Source organism: Canis lupus, chromosome 18 (genome assembly GCF_011100685.1).
Source record: "Canis lupus familiaris isolate Mischka breed German Shepherd chromosome 18, alternate assembly UU_Cfam_GSD_1.0, whole genome shotgun sequence".
In the NCBI taxonomy this organism is placed as follows: domain Eukaryota; kingdom Metazoa; phylum Chordata; class Mammalia; order Carnivora; family Canidae; genus Canis; species Canis lupus.
This window is the reverse complement of record NC_049239.1, coordinates 7,525,001-7,547,537: the sequence shown is the minus strand read 5'-3', so window position 1 is coordinate 7,547,537 and position 22,537 is coordinate 7,525,001. Positions and strand designations below refer to the sequence as shown.

General features: G+C 42.4%; 1 long non-coding RNA gene across 2 annotated transcripts in view; it reads right to left on the bottom strand.

The window, feature by feature from the left end:
* Nucleotides 1–22,537, bottom strand: part of LOC119864158 — a 78,655-nt gene that overhangs the window by 42,614 nt on the left and 13,504 nt on the right. For both annotated transcript variants that reach the window (XR_005373063.1, XR_005373064.1), the window contains exons 2-4: nucleotides 5,635–5,796; nucleotides 2,877–3,104; nucleotides 975–1,064 (exon numbers count right to left, since the gene is read on the bottom strand). This is a non-coding gene — a long non-coding RNA (uncharacterized LOC119864158). The remainder of the gene's footprint in view (nucleotides 1–974; nucleotides 1,065–2,876; nucleotides 3,105–5,634; nucleotides 5,797–22,537) is intronic.

Here is a 22,537-nt window from a genome sequence, read left to right as displayed (position 1 = left end):
TGGCCAAGCAATGGGAGGACAGAAAGGGGGAAAAGCAATGGGAATCTGCATCTCACTACTGGAACTGTTCCTCCACTGAATGGAGAGGTAGGTTTTTATCTGGTATTAGTCAGGGTCCTCCAAAGAAACAGAGAGAGGGATAAAGGGAGACACACACACATACACACACACACACACACACACACGTACACACACATGTACATAGAAACAGAGAAAGAGATTGCTTTATTTTCAAGAAGTGCCTCATGTGACTGTGGAGACTGGCAAGTCTAAAATCTGTAAGGCAGGCCAGCAGGTTAGAAAGCCAGGGAAGTTAATGTGACAGTTCAAATCTGAAGGGAATATTCCCTCTGAAAGGTGAAATCCCTCTTCCTGGGGGGCATCAGACTATTTTCTTTTAAGTCCTTCAACTGATTGGTGAGGCTCACCCACAGGATGAAGGGTAATCTGTTTTACTCAAAGTCAACGGATTTACATGTTAATCTCATCTAGAAATTACCATTACAGTGACATCCAGAGTGATATTTGACCAAATGCCTGGGTAGTGTGGTTGTGTTAATAAAATTAACCATCATAAGTCCATCCCTTGTCAACTTGACATCCACACGCATCTTTTTAAGCCACACTTAATAATCTAATGAAATAACAAAATAATACTCCTCCCTACATGGTACAGCTACCCTCCATAAAACTGAGAACATGCTAACCCTTTCTCCAGAGGAGGATACAAAGTACGTGGGTGATGGTCACTCTTGATATCCCATAACTTAAATCTTACAATGTAACATTAATAAGTTCTCTAATGTAAAGCCAACATACCTTATGTTATGTAATAAAAGGATAGAGGAAAGAAGAAAATACCTTATTTTCTTCATAACAAAACAAGACATTCATACACATTCATAACAAAGTAAGAAATACCCACAATAATTCATAACAAAACATTCATAACAAAATAAGAAAGAAATACTCACAATAATTGCAAATTACACTTCCTCAGAGTTTTGGCTCTTTCAGCTTCTTGTAAACAGCCATTTCCCAGCCACCACAGGATTGTTTGGGGGCTGTATTAGGATGAAATAGAGAAAAGAAAGAAAAACAAATAAAATGAGTTTTCCCCTTTGTGCATTAGAAGTTCATGCTCCTTGAGCCAGAGCTATGAGGCTCCTCTTCTGGCTATCCCTTAAAGTCAGCTTTCAGGGTTTGAGATGTGTTGAGTATGGGTCAGGAGATACTGGAGGGAAAACCAGTAAGCTCACTGCCAAATCAATGGTACTTCAAATTTGGGCTCTTTCCCAATCTTTCCACTGCAATTTTCTTTTCAGGGTCCTTAGAAAGCTGGCCCACGTGTCTTGTCCTGGTTTTATAGCTGTAATCACTTGGACAGAAAGGGTAGGATGTGCTTATTTCATCTCACTCAGAACGAGGACCCTCCACCTATTCTTTTTACCTTATTTAGTATGACTTCTATTAAGAATTTTAAATTATGTATGTGACTCATCTTTATGGCTTATATCATATATACATCAGATAGTGACTGGTCTAGAAATTTGCTGGAAAATAAATTAAAAATCCATGTAATTAATATTGATTAAATACCTTCTTTGTGACAAACATTTTGCTAAGTGTTGGGAAATTATACCAAATACAGTAGGTGTAGTCCTTCTATCACGGAATAGTCCGGGATAAACAGACTTTAAATAAATAAGTGATCACACACACATACAAGACCATACCATTATGTTTGCAATACGCACTGTAAAGAGTCTGTCATAGAGTCCCTAACCTGGGACTGTGGCTGGTGGGGTGCCGTGGAAAGTATCCTTAAGGAAGTGGGCCTCAGATCAAGGCTTGAAGGTAAGTAGGACTTTCCTGGGTGAAAATTAGTGAGAAGGAGCATTCCTGGCAGATATAACCCCATTAACTGAAGATTTTAAAACCAGGAGGAGCTTTTCCCAAGGAGGAGAAAGAAGGTTGGTATTGGTGGGGCACAAGGGAAGAGGGGAGACGGTGACATAAGGAAAGAGGAGGCTCGTGTTGGTTGAGCAAAGTACGCAGACCTGCCCACAAGGAAATAGTCCCTCACGTACACCCAGTGGTATGGTCTCCACCAGGGCATGTAGGCTCCTTTAGTGCCCCTTTTTGAGAGAAAGCAGGCTCAGAAAAACATGCCCCAGTATTTCTGAAGACTAAACAGAGGGTTTCAGAAGGCTGAGAAGATCCATTGTTTCCTAGATGACCTCTCCTGCAACTACAGCAAGTAGAAGTGTCTCTGGTGGAAGAAAAGGAAAAGAAGAGAAAAGAGAAATATGGCCATCCTTTTTTTCCCCACATGTCAGCCTAAGGTCCACAGAGAATAAACCCTCAAATATGCAAAGTTACTGTGCAGTTTTTCTGTCACAATACCTGGCTTATGCAGCCCTACGATGAACAATTATGAGGCCCAGAGAACTCACAGGATGAATACAAAATAATAAAGCAAGTCAGAGGCAGCAAAACTGGGACAGAGCCCAAACTCCCCCCACGTTTGCCATAATCAGAGCAGAAGTGCCAACCCTGACATCTTTGCACACCAGGGCCCCTTTCTACTTCCCTCACTCAGCTCACACTGGCTGTGGGACATAAAGTCTTTATCCTTGTGGTCTCCTTATATACAACCAAGATACTGCAGTAGTTCTTCAAAACCACTGCCCTGGTAGAGATTACTTCTGACTTCTGTGACTTTCCCAACACTGGGAAAGGGGTTCAGAATGGGAGGGATTAAATCAGTTCTAGAATGGGACTCAAAACCTATATTTGAATAAAATCATAGATGTGTAACTTTTAAGAGTACTGTGCTCACATTTTTATGCTAAAGCTCCCCATTTTCCACTTACCAATTGTACCCACAGGAAACACACTGATACGGGACGTTTTTGGTTTCCTTTGTCATAAAACAAAACAACACCAAGAGCCTCTATTTTACAATCAGCTTTACGCGTGTGAGTATACTCATTCAGATGCTGATTGGACAGTGGGGGCATCCGTGGAGGGGCTTTGCAGCTTGGATCCCACTTCATCTGGCCACAAGAGGCCTTTGGACATGAGTTATGACTTCTCGAGTTCTGGAAAAGAAAAGCATTTTCCTAAATTGCAGCAGCTATATCTGGTGAGTAATAGAAGCACTTGTACCTAGAGTCTCAGAAAGAGGCCAGCCCAGTTAGATATTTATGAGCTGACATTTAGTCTGATTGGTGTTTAGCTGCTGGCCAGTCCCAGGAAGGGTTAAGAAGCATGGGCAAGATCCTGGGGAGCAAAGGCCCGTCTCATGCACATGGTCAGTGTTTGTTCCTCCACTCCACAGACAGACCAGAGATTTACCCTTAAATGTTGGATAAACCCATATTTGATGGTTCCTTTTCTTGCGTGTCTGCCGCTCATAGCATAACAAGCAAATACGTAAGAGAAAGGAACATGAAAAGTCAGCTCTTAGAACCGTGCCAAGAGCTGGGCAGACTCTTGAAAGTGGGCCTTTATCTGAAAACTCGGCCCAAGTCAGAGGTTTACGACCTGGGAGCCACTTTCACTGAAGCAAAATGCAGAAAAGGCTGGTTATAAATCAAGGCTGGCCGAGAGGAATTGGAATTCCTCCCACTGCTGGCCACAGAAATAAAGCATACACGCTCTTCACCAGGGAGGAGCCTGCTATCTCTTCTGCAGCCACTCAGTGGGGTGCTCCATTCCTCCTACCCCATCTCCTATTCCCGAAGTCCAGAAGACTTCACAAATTTTGGGTTTGCTGGCAGCTTGCATTGCATGATGCCAAACAAAAGTGTCGGTGTCAAGACCAAACTGAAAATGATGTTCCAGGAAAGGCCGAGCTGCATGAGCATTTCAGGAAGTTGTGCCTGGAGAAGAAAGAGTGTAGGACTGATAACCAGCTGCTTACAAACATCTTAAGGACCTCCAGAAGGCAGTAGGGGGTAGGCTTATTTCCTATAGCTCCAGCCTGCAGGATCATGTGAGGCTTGATTTACGGACAGCTACTTTGTCCTCTTGCCTCAGTGAAAACGGTTGCCAGATATTGAAAGTCTGAATTTGCCAAGCCTTGCAATCGCAACCTGGGAGTAAATGTTATTTGAGGTAGGTAATCACTCTGCCAAGATGATTCCTTTTTTCCTTTCAAAAATGTATTTTGGCATCTGAGAAAATAGTATAGCATCATTGCTAGTCTAATCGATGTCATCATTAACAAGAAAATTAGGTTTCCTTTATATTTATGACTTTAAAGCCCACTGTGATATTAATTATTCTTTCATTACACCCAGATTCCATAGAACTTTCCAGGAAAATCTGACTTCAGCTCTAAAGGAAAGTGAATAGATATATGAGAAATCCCATTTTGACATAGCACTGGAACATTTGTGTTCAATTAGATAAAGGACACCTGCCCTTAAGCCTCCCTACCCTTATATTTACATTTTCAAACTTTTATTTCCTTTGATTTGCCGTACCAGAATCTCTCTTTCCCAGACTAAGACATGCATGGCAATCAATGGTCAATAGTTTCTACTCTTCTCTTTCAAAAAGGTTTAGATGCTTTCCAATTAAACATTAGATGGGAGAGAAAAGGTCAGGTGTGTTGTGAATCCACCTTGCTTAGCTACATTCTGATTTCCACTGACAGCCAGCAGCAGAAGTGATGAGGGTGGGGTTGGGGACACCAGGACAGGGATCTGGGGACACAAACTCTGTACAGGAGCTGGGAGCTACTGCCCCAAAGCTGTCCTGGGCCAGGGTACAAGGCAAGAAAAGGTGGGCAGCCCTTGTACTTGCCCAGCCAATAGAGTTGCCCATGTGGTGATTCCACTGTGAGCTGCCCATTTCTCTCAGGGTTGGAATGTTTGGAAGATGTGGAGGCCTTTAGCTGGCCAAGAAAGTTTGCCTACAGTAGAAGAGAGAAGATTTCAAAAGTTCCCTATCCTTCTCCTTGTTCCTGGACCTCTGCCAGAGTCCAGGCATCCTCTGGTAACTTCTGGGAAAGCCACCTTCCTCCCTCAACAGAAAAACAAATCAACCCAACATTCAGACCAGCAGATGGCTTCCAGGGAAAATATAAATGATCCACCTGCTGAAGCAAGATGCTGACATAAAGTTGGATATATTTGTAGATGACTCACGGTGATGACTTTCTTGCGGTTGTCAACGTGCAGGCTTCTCATGCCCCTGTAATTGCGGGGTGGACAGCTCAGCAGGCAATGTAGCCTCACTGTCTCTCCCTGGGGGGTGGGGGGGACCTCAGGGATCTATCTGTGCCCTGACCCTCGAGCTCTTCTGTGGCAGGGATCTGGGCTCCTTCTCCAGTCCCCGCAGGGTTTAACCCACTTCCTCCCTGTAGCCTGCCCTTGAGAATGCCCCTGGGAAATGGATTTGAGGCCGAGGGAATAGATAAGGATGACCGTCTCTCCGGCTGCCTTTCAGGACCGAGGTAGGCAGGTTTATTTAGAACCAGTCTATGTGGGAAGCATTTCTGGGCAAGTCTAGCTAAATGTTGATGTTCCTACACTAGGTTGTTTTGCTTAGATTCACAGAACCTCAGATTTACGGGAGCTTTTCAAGGTTACCTGATCATACAAATCCTCTGAAAACACTTACGCTTTTTTTTCCCTCCTGGGCAGCAGTGGCTCTCCACTCTTGTAAAAGGCACATATTCCATTCCCATCTCAGGGAGAAATCCTCTGTTGTCAAATAAAACCCATACTCAGATTTCTAAATCAATTCTAGTTCATGAATGAGAATTCTTTTCTTTTTCTTTCCCTTTTAAAGGAAAACAGGGAAAAAAAATAGGAGGGTAATATAACTATGAAGTATCATATAGTAATCCTTAATAGCAGTATTTTTTTAAACAATATAAGACATTTGTGGTGCCTCATTTAAATTAAATTAAATTAAATCAAATCAAATCAAAGAATACTATATCCATATAATGTAGTATTTAGTGTATATACCACATATATGTATATACATATATGTATATCTGCCCTCCCCTCCACCTTATTTTACAGAAGAGGAATATTAGGGACATAGAAGCCGAAGGCAAGCCCAGGAATATGTAGTGGCAAAGCCAATTAAAGGAGAGAGAAACATAAACAGAGACTGGAGTGAGGGTGGGGACAAACTCCAGGTAAAAAAAGGAAGTAAGGGAGGAAACAGAAAACAAGGACAGAGAAAAGAAGCAAAGGTAGAGAGGGAAACCAGAGAAGATCCTCAAAGAAGTAGGAAGAGAAAAAATAGAGGAGGAGCGAACAGCGGTGAGGGGCAGAGGAAAAGGGAAATAGCAAAAAGAAAGCTTAATGTAAGAAAAAAAAACTATCATAATAGAGAAAAAAGGATGTTAGGTCATTTTCTAAGCTTAAATACCAACCATGCTTCTCACTAACGTGTGATCTTGGGTAAGTCGCTTTACTCAGCCTTCCCCGTCTGTTCAGCAGAACCGTTGCAGGGCCCACCTACCTCCAGAGTCCCTGTGAAGGGCAGGCCGTGGGCACAACGAGCTCTCTGACCATTTGTTCCCATTATTCTCTGCTGCCCCAGTCTGGGGCCCCAGTAGTGCCTGGGTGTCACATTCACTGTCAAAAATCAAGTAATAGGTGTTTTGTGAACACCCCTTGTGGATTTTTCAAGTCTTGAATATGAAAGATCTCCTAATGCCACATTTTTTTCAGACTTGGAAAATCAATCTGTTCAAAATCTGATTATGGTGACTCGGTTTCTGGAACAGTCTTGGACTTCAAATACTCTTTGCCGTTGTCACCATAAGTAACCCGGGCACCATGTGCTCCTGCTTCCTCACATACACAAACACATTACGTTGTTGCCTTAGCGCCTTAGCACCGGGCAGAAATTGCTTGAGGCTAACTCATGTGCTTGTCAATGACAATGCACGCTTCTGGAAGTCTTTTACGAAAAGCCTGTTCTTGGGCAAGTGCATCATCTCCATGCTGAGCCCCAGCTCTCCAAATGAACTTATCTTAGGAAATTTCTTATATGTTCATTTCCACTCGTCAGCCCTCCATTCCCTACCAGCCGGCTAATACGTTCCAGCCCCTTGGCACACCCTACTCTGGCATTGCAGATCAACCCTTGAAATACCAATTCGGGTGCACGATTGTTCTAGAGCGAATGGCTGTGTGGAAATCCCTAAAAGTCAAGCTCGGTCTAAAGTCTGGACAAACGCAACGCTTGTCTTGGACAGCTCAGACTTCCTGAATTCACACAGTCGTAAAACAGGCAGACCTTTGTGTATCATGGTCTGGCCCTATCAGATTTCTCCACTTCTATGATGAACATATAATCAACATTTACTAGAAAAATTGATATGTCTTTATCATGATTATTTTCAAAATTGCGCCTTTGGTGGAACTGACTCAGACCAAAGTACAAATACGAAAACTAATTAAAATTCATAAAACACCAAATGGCAGCAGTAATTAAAACAACTTAATTTCCCCCTCAGGCTAAATCCAACATAAAATTTCATGGGAATCTTCCAGTTGAGAAATCCCAAAGAGTTACATAAAGTTGACTCTGGCCCTCAGATAGGGTTAGCTGCTTCTATGCCATCCTACGTGCTTTGAACTGGGTGCTTTTTAAGGATGCTATCACATTCCCTGCCATCTTCCCGCTCCCACTCCCTTAAATGTGGTAAGTGAGCAAAGGAATGGGTTGATTTTATTCACTGCTGCTTCTCCTCAAGTTCCTCCCTCTTGCCAGGGGGATTTTGTAAGTGAGGGTCATGTGTAGACGTGCGGAGACGGGAAAGAGGCATGAACAGGAGACAGCGACACGTTGAAGGCAGGGACTGGGGTGCCCCAGAAAATGTGTCTGGGAGTGGGTGTGCAGTGAATAGCAGACGTGACGGGTCCTGTCAGGACTGAGTGTTGTGCCTGGATTTCTGGGGCACAACAGTTCAGCCAGAGCTTTGTAATTGTGAGTATCTTAAATACATGCTACTATATGTATTGCATATATGTGTACTTGCATTACATATGTGGTATGTATGTGCACTATGTACCACAGACACCTATGTACCCAGTTCCCAGCTAAACAATTGCGTACTGAACGCCTGGGTAGCTCAGTGGTTGAGCATCTGCCTTCGGCCCAGGGCGTGATCCCGGGGTCCTGGGATCGAGTCCCGCATCGGCTTCCCTGCATGGAGCCTGCTTCTCCCTCCGCCTGTGTCTCTGCCTCTCTCTCTCTCTCTCTCTCTCTCTCTGTGTGTGTGTGTGTGTCTCATGAATAAATAAACTCTTAAAAAAATAAAAATAAATAAAAATTTAAAAAGAATAAAAATTAAAAGTTACATACTGAAAATTCGCTGAAATCTCCTGTCTGGCTCCCTGGTGTCTGAGTTCATGCTCCACACACATAGAGCAGAGCATTACCAGCAAGTGGGGTGTTCAGAACAGGCCCACGTATATAGTACAGAGGCGGTGTTTGTGCGTTAGTGGATCATTTACACTACTACGTAGCATTGCGTGAGGATGTCACTGCTTCTGCTGTTGGGGTGGTTGTTGTAACTCAAGGCCGGCTTCAATTAGTGTCGTTGTTCAGGACGGTGTTCTCTGCCACTAAATAGCTGGGCACTGTGAGCATGAAGTGACTTCATCCGGAGGTAAAGAAACAAAGGCAGCGCATATTTCCTTCCAGCAACCCAGAGCTCCCCATGAGCCAGGCACGACGCTTCTGCCCAGCGCTTCCTTTTCTTTCTAGTACCCGGTGAGACTGCCTGGGCACGGTGGGCGCTCCGTGACTACGTGTAGGTGGCCAGATGGCAAGTCGGAGAGAGGAGAGCACGAGCGTCCGTGCCACTGCTTGGCTGGGCCACGGCTGGCCCCTGTGCTGGTGCGGGCTGAGGGCCCAGCAAAGTCCCTCGCTCCGAAGGCATATTGACGGCCGGGGCCTGTTTCGGCCCGGGAACTCTGCAATGCATTTGGGGGGCATGAGCAGAGGGACAATGCAACCATTACAAGTTCCTGAAGTCTAGTAAAATGTAGCCAGACAGCCTCGGCCCCTTCCCCTGGTGTGGAAGAGGAAGGGAGAAATTGCTGGACAAGAGGCCAAATTATCTTGTTTGAAGGATTGGCTTGCCTTGAACTCGAGGTCACGGGCGGCCAGTTGCACGCTCTCTACTCTTAGAGCCCCCCAGAGCAGAACAACTCGACTGAACCAAGCCTCGCAGCTCTCTTCCCCCCGAGGCTCCACTCAGAAGCTCCGAGACCTCAATGACCGGCGATTTTTATGCCCAGCTCCAGTCTCGGCATAATGGGGTCCCTCAGTTAGTTTTTAAGGCCCTTTCATATGTCACATAACAGCTCTGTTGTCGGCAGCGCCCGATGACATCACAGTCATGAAACTGGGCAACAGCAAGGAGATTGTGTCGGTGGCGCCGTGGGAGTTGTGCCGCGGCCGGCACCCCCGGCCTGTGCTCTTTGTTCAACTGGGTGCTGCGCTGCGCCCGCTGCACCCGCTGCACCCACTGCACCCACGTAGGCCTCGGACTGCGGCCGGCCGCTGCCTTGTCACCGTCGCCTCCCGCTGAGGGACACCTTTTGCTTCCAGCATTCTCTTCTACTCTGGCCTCCGGGGGTTGGGGGTTCAGGGGGCTGCACCCAGGGCGCCCTTGGAGGAGCTGGTCCAGGGCAAAGCCACGCGAAATCCCATCCCCGGCAACGTGTCCCTCCCTGAGACCTCTTGGGATGCTCCCAGGGGCGATCGGCCGCCGTCAGTGGGGAGAAGGAAGGTGTACTGGTGTCACGCACCCAGGTCCTCCACGGGGAGCCGGCCTGGGCCCCCCACCCCGGCCTGGGCCTGGCATGTGGGGCACAGAGCCCCGGGCCAGGGGCGCCCAGCAGGAGCAGCGCAGCAGCAGAGCAAATGTGGCACCGACCCGGGCTGGGAAAGGGAACCCTGCCCCAGGCCCCTCCGTTTGCCTCAAATGTTATTAAAAGCCACCAAGAGCAGCAAAAGCGCCGTCACTACACACTGTGGAGACAGCGCGGCTGCAGGCACCTGCAGGGCTGACCCCGGTGGCCGGGTCAGGAGCCCACGGGGAAATGGCTTTAGCAGAGGGGAGCGTGCGGAGTCCCATCCGGGGAGAGCAGGGCCTGGGCCCCAGACACTAAGGAAGGAGGAACCCGCAGCCCAGGCCCCACGCCTGTCCCCTCCGCAAGGCAGACCCAGGCATTTTCTGCATCACCCACACGTCTACAGACTCCTGAGCATCTCAGAAAACAAAAACGAGCAACGTCCAACAGGATCTAGGGATTTCATTATTGCAGAGAAGTTAAGGGGGGTCCTCGAAGGCCCCTAAACCGTGTGCCCTTTCTGCACCGAGCTTGCATCTCCAAAGTTTAGCAGAGCAATGGGGCCGCTCCATTTCCCTGTCCTCGGGGCAGCATTTCCTCCTTATTAAACAGCTTAAGTTTCCTGAGTGTGATCTTCAAAATCTGCACTTCGGTCTCCACTGAATTCAAGCCAGCCGTCCTCCGTTTCCTCAATTACGGTGGGCCAGGAACTCTCCTTTCCTCGCAGGGGTATTGTGACTTTTCATTGGTCTTGCAAGGGTTCCCCAAGTCCCCTAGAGCCACCTGCACGAGCTCCTCCCCTGGCTCCCGCAGCCCCTCTGCTCCGCTGTGTTGCAGGGAGCGGAGCTGACTCGGCTGGACCTGGGGCTTCCTTCCAGGGGCACCTCTTCTGCTGTCACACTTGAACCTGTGCGCATCCTGGGGTGAGCTGACCTCACCGGCCCTTCTCAAAAGTCTTAATGACAGCTTCTCTGAATGAGTTCAGCAGGAATAAATCCTCCCACTCCTTCTGAATACCACTTAATTACTACCTGTGACTCTGCCCCAAGTCCCTGAGAGAAAGATTTTTATCGTCAGGCTTGTTCAGCAGGTGTTTCTCAGAGTGGGTTCTGTGGGGCACTCATTCTGCAGGTTTCTGATAGGTGCCACGTGCTACCCACACTCCCTGCTTGCATACACCACGCAGCTATTGCAGACTACGTGCAGTAGAGGCACTCTTCCCTTGCACACACACATATGCTGTACAGTGCATGTATGGTGGTCAAGTAATTGTAGAAAAACCCAGTCAGTGTAAAACCAATATTTTGCATCAGCTCATCAGAGCCTCTAGTATTCTAATATGCATTATAAATCTCTACACATAAGGTTTTAGTATGCAGCATTTCCCAACCTATTCAAACACAGAGCTACTTCTTTGTGGAGAACACCTAAAATGACTGGGAGTACCATGGAACACACTTTGCAGAGTGCTCTATCACAGCAAGTAGAAAAGCCACTTATGAATCTAAAACTGGAGTGAGAAACAATTATTTTTAGCAATATTAAAAACATAAACATTTTTAAAAGCATTGAGAGATTAGATCAGGGGTCAGAACACTATGGCCCACAAGCCAAATCTGGCCTGTGGCCTGTTTTTGTACAGCCCTCCAGCTGAGAATGTTTTATATTTCTAAAGAGCTATGAAAACAAGACAAGCAAAAGCAAAACAAACAGAAAAACAAAGAAAATGCAACCGAGACCATAGGTGGGCCACAAAGCCCTTTACAGGAAAAAAAAAAAAAAAAAAAAAAAAAAAAAAAAAAAAATATATATATATATATATATATATATATATATATATATTTGCTTAGCCATTAGCCATTTGTGTTATTTAAACTTAATTAAGAGTTAAGAAAAAGTAAAAATTCACTTCTCAGTCACATTAGCCATGTTTCCAGTGATCAATGGTTACATGTGGCTAAAAACTACCAAACTAAGAGATGTAGAAAGTTCAATTGCATAGTGCTGGTCTAGATGAAACTTCCTGCTGAGGTTCGGGGGTAACACTATTTGTGGTTGTTTCTAGAATAAGATTTTTTTTCTTGCTGTTTGTTTAAGGAATTTGATTGGGGCAGTGTGGACAATGTGAGTCTTGTAAAAAGAGTTCTGACTGATTTCTGATAGATTTCCAGTTGAGCAAGTTTGCCATGTGAAGCCTTCACTGGGTTGTTGATCTTTCTTCAGCCCCCAGAAACTAGGTCAATGGCTGGCCCCATTGTGCCCCCAGACCCACATAAGCGCCCAAGGCAAATTAGTAGCCAACAGGAAGATTCTCACTAACCACTATTTACTTAGTGTCGGAGTCTTGAGTTATTTTGGCTTTCCTCCGTCTCCGTCAAGTTCCTGCCAGCCTTTCTGTGTTTCTTTCTTGAGTTTCCCTTCCGTCCTCTTTCCCTGCTAAATGTGATTCTCTTCACTTTAATATTCAGAAGAATTTTGTTCCTCACCTCTTCCTTGGCTTTAGGCCTGTATTTACATATTTAAAGACTCATAAATATACTCTGCTAAACAAAATGTCTACTAAATTACTCTTCAACAATATGAAAGAATTGGCAAAAGCCTTGAAATCCCCTTTCTGCTTTTTTTCCCACCAATATCTCTAACTGGACGGGAATAGTATCAACATTGAGTTCCTAATGGAATATATATTACATCTCGCTCACTGAAGGTTAAGGGCAGAGTTTTTGTCAAAATGGCATTTCCCCTTGCTACCCTAGGAAATGTGTGCTGTCAGCAAGAGTAAGAAGAACGTTAGAAGAAAGAAGGGGGTCAGTACCGTTGAATGCCATGGAGACAAGTGAGGATGATGACTATACCAGACCATTCTATGGGGCTTCCAAGAATTTCTTTAATAAACTATTTTAGGGCAGGAGTTTTCAAGATAGATAATCTGTTGAGCTCATTAGTTAAGTCTCGTTAGATTTTAAAAGATAACTGTTAATGGAGGTATTTTCTCTGATTACAGTAGATGAAATTAGGAAGCAAAAATAGAAGTAAAACTGGAAAAATCCAAAAATTTATGAAAATTAATAGCACACATTTAAACAATCAATTGATCAAAGGAGAAATCTGAAAGAAAATTAGAAATACTTAACCACAAATGAAAACAAAAACATAATATACCAAAATTTTGGGGATACCTATGGAGATATTTATAGGTATAAATGCTTACATTTAAAAAAAAATCTAGGGCAATCTGGGTGGTTCAGTGGTTTAGCGCCACCTTAAGTCCAGGGCATGATCCCGGAGACCTGGGATTGAGTCCCACATCGGGCTCCCTGCATGGAGCCTGCTTTCCCCTCTGCCTGCGTCTCTGCCTCTCTCTCTCTCTCTCTCTCTCTCATAAATAAATAAATAAATAAATAAATAAATAAATAAATAAATAAATAAAGTATTTAAAAAAATTTTTAAAAATCTCAATTCAACAACATAACTTTACAGCTTGGGGATCTAGAAAAAGTAGAACAGACTAAACCCAAAGCTAGAGGAACGAAAGAAATAATAAAAATTAACATGGAAAAATGAGATACAGCACAGAAAAACAATGCAGAAAATCAATAAAACAAAAAGTTAGTGCTTTGCCAAGAGAAAATTGACAAACCTTTAGCTCTATAGAGAAAAAGAAAAAAAAGAAAGAGAAGATTCAAATAACTAAAATCCAAAATGGAAATGAGGACATTACTACTAATTTATCACAATTTAAAAAAATTAGAGAGAACTATGAATAATAGTACACCAATGAACAGATTACCTAGATGGAAATGGGAACATTTCTAGAGACACAAAATGTACCAAGACAAAATCACAAGAAATAGGAAAGCTGAATAGACCTATAACTAGTAATGAGATGGAATCAGTAGTCAAGTCTCCCAACAAAGCAAAATCTTGGACCTGATGGCTTCACTGGTGAATTTTACCAAACATTAAAAAAAAAATCATAACCATTTTTCCTAAGATTTTCCAAATAATTGAAAAGGAAGGAGCACTTCTTAACTCATTCTATGAGGCCAGAATTACCTTGGTACCAGAGGCAGACAGAGACCTTACAACAAAAGAAAAGTGCAGATCAAGATCCCTAATAGACATTTATCAGAAATCCCCAACAAACTACCAGCAAACCAATTTCAGCAGCATATTGAAAGGATTATATACCACGATCAAATGGCATTTATTTCTGGAATTCAAGGATGGTTCAGCATATGAAAATCAATCAATGCAATGCACTACATTAACAGGATGAGGGAAAGAAATCACATGATTATCTCAATGGGTGAAAAGCACTTGACAAAAATTCAACCCTCTTTCATGATAAAAACGCTCCCCAAACTAGGAAGGGAAGGAAACTACCTCCACAAAATAAAAGCCATATATGAAAAACCTACAACAAACATCACACATACAGTGAGAGACTGAAAGCTTTTCCTGTAAGATTAGGAGCAAGACAAGGATGCCTACTCTCATCACTTCTATTTACCTTGATCCTGGAAGTTCCAGGCAGAATAATTAGGCAATAAAAAGCATCTAAATTGGAAAAAAAGAAGTAAAGTTAGCTCTGTTTGCAGATGGTATAATCTTAAGTCTAAAAACAATAAAGATAGCACATACAAAAAAGGACTGTTAGAGCCAATGAATAAAATCAGCAAGGGAGCAGGATACAGAGTCAACACACAGAAACCAACTGCAATCTAAAAGGAATAACCAATCTAAAAAGGAAGAAATGGAAATAATTCCCATATACAATTGCATCAAAAATTAAAAAAAAAAAACACTGAGGAATTAATTTGACTAAGGAGGCAAAAGACTTAAACGGAAACACATCTCATGTTCATGGACTGGAAGGTGTAGTATTGTTAAGACATCAATACTTCCCAAAGTAACATAGATATTCGATATAATCTCTATCAAAATCCTGATGGCATTTATGCAGAAATACAAAAACCCAAGGAAAAATTCACATGGAAGCTCAAGAGAACCTGGGTAGCCAAGATGTTTTTGAAAAGAAGAACAAAACTGGAAGACTCACATTTCCTGTCCAGTCTTAATAGAAAGCTGCAGATGTCAAAGAAAGTATCATACTAACATAAAGACAGACATATAGGCCAATGGAATAGAACAGAGAATCCAGAAGTAAACCTTCATATATATATGGCCAAATGATTTTTCATAAGGGTGACAAGGCCATTCAGTGGGGAAAGGAAAATCTTTTTACCAAATGGCACTGAGAAAACTGAATATCCACACAAGAAAAAATGAAGTTGGGCCCTTACCTAACACCATAAACAGAAACTGACTAAAAGTAGATCAGAGACCTAAATGTAAAACCAAAAATTATAAACCTCTTACAGGAAAACAGGGCAAATTCTTCATGACATTGGATGTGGTGATGATTTCTTAGAAATGACACTAAAGACATAGACCTGGATCAGACTGCGTGAAAATTTAAAAATTGTATGCATCATAAGACAGTATCAGCAGAGTAAAAATACAACCCACAGAATGGAAGAAAATGTCTGCAAATCACGTATCTTATAAGGGACTGACATTCAGCATATAGAGAGAACTCTCAAAACATTGTCAACAACAACAAAACCTGATTCAAAACTGAGCAAAGAACTAGAATAGACATTTCCCCAAAGAAGATACATGAGGGACCAGAAAAATACATGAGAAGATGCTCAACATCATGAATCAGTACAATGAGATACAACCTCGCAAAAAAGCTAACATCAACCCTCCCCCGAGAAATAATAATAACAAGGATGTAGGGAAACTGGAATCTTGTGCAGTGTTGGTGGGAATAAAAAATGATCTAACAGTTATAGGAAATAGCATGATGGTTCCTCCAAACATTAAAAAATAGGATTACCACATGTATATACATGTATATACATGTGGTATAGCATCTACTTTCACTTCTGTGTACATACCAAAAAAAATTGAAATCAAAGTTTGTACACCCCTGTTCGTAGCAATATTATTTATAATAGCTAAAGCATGGAGGCAACCCAAGTGTCCATCGATGGCTGAATGGATAAGCAAAACGTGGTATCTACATATGATGAAGTATTAGTCAGCCTTTAAAAAGTTAAGGAAATTTTGACATTTGCTGCAACATCGTGAGGACGTTATGCCAAGTGAAACAAGCCAGTCATGAAAAGACGAATACGGTATGATTTCACTTATACGAGATGCTAAGAGTGGTCAAATTCATGGAGATAGAAGGTAGAATTGTGGTTGCCAGGAGCTGGGGAGAGGTTCACAATGGAGGTTAGTGTTTAATGGATGTGGAGTTTCAGTTTTACAAGATGAAAGGAGCTCTGCAAATAGTGGTGATGGTTTAAAAAGATTAGGACTGCATTTAATATCATTGACCACTTAAAAATCATTAATATGGTACATTTATTTTCTGTGTGTTTGAAAAATTTGAAATAAAAATAAAAGTTCCTAAAAAAAATAAAAATAAAAATAAAAATAAAATAAAAGTTCCAATGGCTGTTACCTTCAAGTTAATCTCTCAGATGTATTGTGCATATACAAGGCTTTTCCTAATCTTGTTCAAACTCTCCTTTCCAGGCTCAGGTCCCGCCATATCTGCCCAGGCACCCAAAGCTCCAAACCCAATCAACTTTTAAGTGTATTAGAGCTCAACGAGGGCATTCTGGTTCATCGGGCTCACCCACAGCAAAGTCCCCATCTGTACACACCTGGATCTTTGCACATGCTCTTCTTTTACCTGGGACGCCCCTGATTCTTTGGTCCATAAATTTAACAAACATTTGCTGGGAGTAAATTTGCTTTGATTCTTGGTAGTTAGCAGATATCTGTTGATATAGAGAAGAGTTTTGGTTTAAAAAAAAAAAAATCAGTCTGCTACCATTTTGTCCAGAAAGGCTAACTTAGAACCTGTCACCTCTTCCTGTCTCTCTTCAAGAGAGGGAATTTAAGTGAATCACCTTTTATAAAAGTGCTGGGTAGGCCATCCTGGAAGTTTGGGTTCATATGTGTTTTCTTGCTGAAAATGGAAGACTTTTTCCAAGTAAGGCAATCACCTCAGTGCATGTATCCAAACCCTGACCAAGATCACAAGCGATAGAGCAACTCCCTTCTGTGTGGCTAGATGGTAAAAAAAAAAAAAGAAACAAACAAAATAAGACAAATACGGTAATCTGATGGGTTGGTCACTAAATGTGAATCTTGTATTGATCTTCATAAATGGCATTAATGTGAGGCATTAGTGCAGAGGGATGAAGGGCACAGGCTTTCAATTCAGTCAGATGTGGGTTCAAATCTCAGCTTCCCAATTTACAACCTGGATGAGCTTGGGAAGTTGGCTTAACCCCACTTTACTTATTTCTTCACTTTACTTATTTTACTTATGGGGATACATATCAGACAGCTTTGTCAGGAATTTAAATTTTTCTCACAAACGTGAAAAGTGAACAAGCAGAAGATTGCTGGTCATATACGGAGTACTCAGTAGGTCTGTTCTGTTGATTTTTTTCACAATCTTACTGAGATATAACTCAGTGCTCATATACTATACGGTCCACCTATTGAAAGTGTACAGCCAATGATTTTTAGTAAAACTGTGCAGGCATCACAATAAATATTTTCAATAGTAATAATAATAACCCTGTGGAAAAGCTGGTGGTCAATCAAAGGTCTGAATTACAAGCACAGAGAAAGGGACAAAAAAAAAAAAGCAGGGATAAAAAAATAAGAAAGAGAACAGTAAGAATTACTCAAACTGAGGGACCTGCTGCAGTTTTATGTGCAATACTCAGTTCATGAAAGAGAGTCATGGCTAAGCCCCTGAATTACCCAAAGTAGCCTTTGGTGCTGACTCAGATCACCTCCTGGCTTCCCCTCAATCTGAACTGAGTAGACCCAGAATTAACTGAGAATTAGAAACAGCAATATACAAAAGTTATTTGTCTTCCATGGTAGGGAAAATATGAACCTTTCAGCAATACTGCCTCCCAAAAGTGACAGGAACATACAGCTCTGGGGAAAAAAAAAAAAAAAAAAAAAAAGGTGATAGTATTGCAATACAGGACAAATCCTTTCCTCAACCAGGTCTCCATTGTTTCAAACAAAGGAAAGCTCTTTTACTGTACCTCCTAGAATGTTCCTTCTACTTACTTCCTTTTAGGATCGTCATTTTCCTTCTCATTTCTGTTTTTCCCATTAAATGTTCTTCTCTTGTTGTTGAGGAAATGAAATAGTACTATTTCAGGAGACACACTTCACAGCCTCTAAGACTCTTATTATATTCACTCAGTCCCCATGTTTAAAGACTTGGAAGCAGAGATTGAGGAGGATAAGCTTAGGAAAAAGGTAAAATGTTTGTTTACTATGAATGGAGCATTTGGAAGCCTAGGGGAAAGCCTATCTTGTGCACATCTCCCTCCCACAGAGCCAAGAGCCTCTTCTTGTCATCCAACATGCAGACCAGCTGTGACTCCTGAGGCCAAGGGCTCTCTGAAGAACCCAACCAGGCCAGCCGTGGTGCCCTGGCTTCATTATGAATAGCTCTGTTGGTGCTATTTTTTAGTGTCTTCCTTCCCCCTTTGTCCCTCCCTGAAATCTAGCTCAAAGAGGCCCTGGTGTATTAGGAGCAGCTGAGAGGACACTCCCCTAAATTGCTCCTTCTTGCTTACAAATGAGAAGCTCCCTAACACGTAGCATCTAGAGCTCACCATTTAGCACTGAAATTATTGTGCCAAATAGGAGTATCCTGCCACCAGTCCATTGCTTGTGAGCAAAAAGGGAAACAGTTCAACATGAAACTAAACCTGAGGGAAGACCATCTTGTTCATCTAACTCATTCCTCTTCTCCTCTAAAGGGGAGAGTTGATCTGGTTTGGTCAAGTACAAAGACCTATCACTGAGCCTTGTTTTCTAGCAGTAGAGGAGCACAGTGGTGTGCAAGGATACATGGGTGTGGGCTTTCTTTGATAAAAAGGCTCAGTGGCATTTCTTTGAGCGGCTGCCCCTACTGCACCCAGGACGGACTCAGGACCAGAGGCATGCGTGGGCTCTATCCAGAGGCTGCTTCAGGTTTCCACTTGGAGATACCTCATTCAAAGTGTGACAGAGCCCAAAGGAAACACTCACAGACTTGCCCTTCACAGGACTGGCCTGTTTATCATACCTGAGGTCAATGATAAGAGAGAATTATAAAAGGCTCGTACAAGGGGTAGGATTTCCATCAGAGGAACAGGAACCTCACTAGGTGAAGCAATCACATAATTTATTACTCACAATGGAACACTTTACGAGCAAAAGGAGACTTTATTAACTATTAGTGAGAACAAAAGATATAAATGGGACTGTCCTAGGTAAACCAGATGTCACAGCACCTTCACTCCAGAAATTTCAAATAAGGAGAGCTTTCACAGAGGGAACCAAAATTTCACTTCCACCAGAGAGGCTGGGAGAGCAAAGGTCGGGTTCAGGGCTGCTAGGACTGGCCCAGAAGCTGTAGCAAATCTCAGCAATGACTGGGCAAGTGACCACCAGTGAGTTCAGCTGTCAAAGTGCGTGGTTGTCAAGAAGTTGCCTCTGCTTATACAACTACTGGCAACTACCACTTCTCCTCCAGAATGGCAGCTCATCCTTCTCATTTGTCTTCTAGATCTTATGCAAGAGCCAGTAGATGGAAGACTTAGCCAGACCCTGCAAAGAGACTGTGGAAAAGCTCAGTAGGGGGACCAGACCATTATCAGGTGAGCCACACTGATGGAGAAATGCTAAACTGTTAAATGGATTTATACGAAGAAGGGCAAAACAGTTAATCTAGATGGGCAGAAAGAGATGCAGGAAAAGAAAGGAGAACTTTGAGCCATTGCAGTCTGGCCTCATGGTCCTGAGGGCATAGAAATAAATGAGATGACAGAGAAGTGAGATAAGGACAGCTCATCTACTATAAAGTACAGCAGGGAGATAGAGGGGTGAAGAAGAATTTTAGGACACTGCGTGTGTCTTCTAGAAACTTCAGCAAAGGCTTACATTATTTTTCAAGGGTTTTTGAATCAGTGTGTTTTGAGTGTGATGTGATCAATAAGCAGACATCCCCCAAGTCGCATACTTTTATGCCCAAGAGGGTGACAAGACATGTGGTTCAGGCCAGCTTTGTAAAGTTATACACTCTGGCTTGGGGCCAAAGTCCCAGCTGAAAAACAAAGTTTCTTCTTGTTCCACTTGTTGGTCATTTTCCTGTGTCTATATTTTCCCCCCAGGACACAAGGACAGACATCTCTGGTATGGGGTGGGATTGAAGTAATACTTGGTACATGGCCATTACTCACATATGTGCACCAAACATGACCTTGAATTCTATCAAGACAATCACACCATTTGGCGAAGGAAGACCCCACGTGAGATAGGAAAAGATTTCAATAAACAAATGAAAATCTGAGGACTAGGGATCCCTGGGTGGCTCAGTGGTTTAGAGCCTGCCTTCAGCCCAGGGCGTGATCCTGGAGACCCGGGATCGAGTCCCACATCAGGCTCCCTGCATGGAGCCTACTTCTCCCTCTGCCTGCCTGTGTCTCTGCCTCTCTCTATGTCTCGCATAAATAAATAAAATCCTTAAAAAAAAAAAGAAAGAAAGAAAGAAAGAAAATCTGAGGACTGTAAAAAGTTACAGAAGAGGAAAAGGTAGTTGTATTGATTCCTACTATTTAAAATATTCTCATTAACCATGTAGTTACATAATTGGTTTAATGTTTGCGTTACTTTTGAGAGTATAATTTTATTGAACAGTGACTACGTATATCTTTTCTTCACTTTTGTATTCTTACAGCCCAACATGGTGCTGACACTGGCACAGCATGTCTTTATATTTGTCAAATAATTATTCAGGGCATAAAGACTGCAAATTTCCTCCCAATATCAATTCCTCATGTTGCAGTATTTCCAGAATCTTTTCCTTGTTTTCTGTTTGTATGTGTGGTCACTTACTAAGTCTCATTCAAGGGCCTGAATTAACTTGTCTGGCTTTTTAGTGCTATGCCATTTGGCTTTCCAGCAACATCACCCCCAAAAAACTGTTTATGGTGAAGAGCTTCTGTGGAATGGGTATGACTCAGTTTAATTTTCTGATCTTCAAAAATGGGTGAATATATCACCTGAGCTTTGCTGGCAACCTTTGGCACACTTGCCAGGAAGGAGGGGAATTCTTAGAGAGAAGGATTATGTGATGCTTAAAAGAGAAGGACATTGGTAAGTACTTCTCTGACAGATGGACAGAGAGGACTCTCTCTAGATCCCAATTTCCTGCTTAGAAAGGAAGTCAGTAAAAAAAAAAAAAAGAGAGAGAGAGAGAGAAAGGAAGTCAGTGACCAAAACAATCAGAGCGTTGGATTATAAACTTTTTAGAATGTCCTTATGTCTTCTATTTCTCTTCCCTCTATAAAGCCATTTATATATATAAAAAAAGAAAAGGACATATGTGCCTTTACTTGGGAGCAGAAACAAAAATAAATGCTTGGAGACTGCCCTTTCCATCCTCAGGCAAAATAGGGAGAGGCGGATGCTAACCTCTACAGGATGGAGTAAGAGTGACTGCCATCAAGTCAAGAGATGTGGATGAGAACATGGGATCTGCTTTGAATGAGAAGGAACAGCCCGTGGGTGACTGTGTCTGCCATAGATAGTCCCCTACCTGATTCCCCTGTGAATCTATTTTATCCCAGCTAAGCAGTGGAAGCAGCACTAGCAAAACCAAGACTTTATTGAAGATATAAATATTAACTCCTTGATTTTAAATTTCTTCCATACAAGTTGATCTTTGATTCCTTGACTAGTTTTTTTATAATGCAGTTCCAAAACCTTATCCTTAAGATTGCATGTGTAGACTGACATGTTTTTCCCAGCAACTTGTAAGTCCTTTAGCATGACTGTATTACTCTACTCAATAAAAAATGTATCACATTAAAACTAAACACATAATACTACATGATGCAAAAGTCAATCTGAGTGACTGCCAGTTACTGCAACAGCACATTATGGATAACCACAGAGCAACGTCAAGGTCTTCATTAACTTATTAAGTTAGAAACCTGCTATTGTTCTCAAATGCTTTTGTCATTTTTCAGTTGGAATAATTTTTTTGAACTGCTTCTGGAAATAATACCAAGTAGATATTCTCAAAAGAACCCCTAACACAACTCAAATACATTCTGGATAAATAACCATGAGCATATTTTTAAATTAATTGTGGAGCTAGCAGGAAGATAAGGGAACTCCCCAAAGATTCCTCTCAATCCTCAATCCCCAAAGAAAAAAAAGTAGTGAATGAAAGACAAAAGAGTGAGCAATAAATGAATATAAAACTGAACGCTGCCTTGGGCCAAATACTGATACGAAGAACATAGAATTTAGGGGATTAATATTTGCATGCCACAAACAGGAGATTAAGCTATAGGCCTATACAAGGTCAGGGAGCTAAATCCGAGATCTTAGCCCTCAGCGTTAAGCTAGAACAATCAAAAGAGATAAAAAAGAATGCAATGCCAATCAAAGGACTGTGTGGCAGATATTACCGGTACTCACAAATACTCCTAGCTTTCCTCCCCTTGCTGGACCAAGTTTCCAGCCCTCTTGCTAGTGATTAAAAGTACTTTTGGCCAATAGTCTACAAGTGAAAG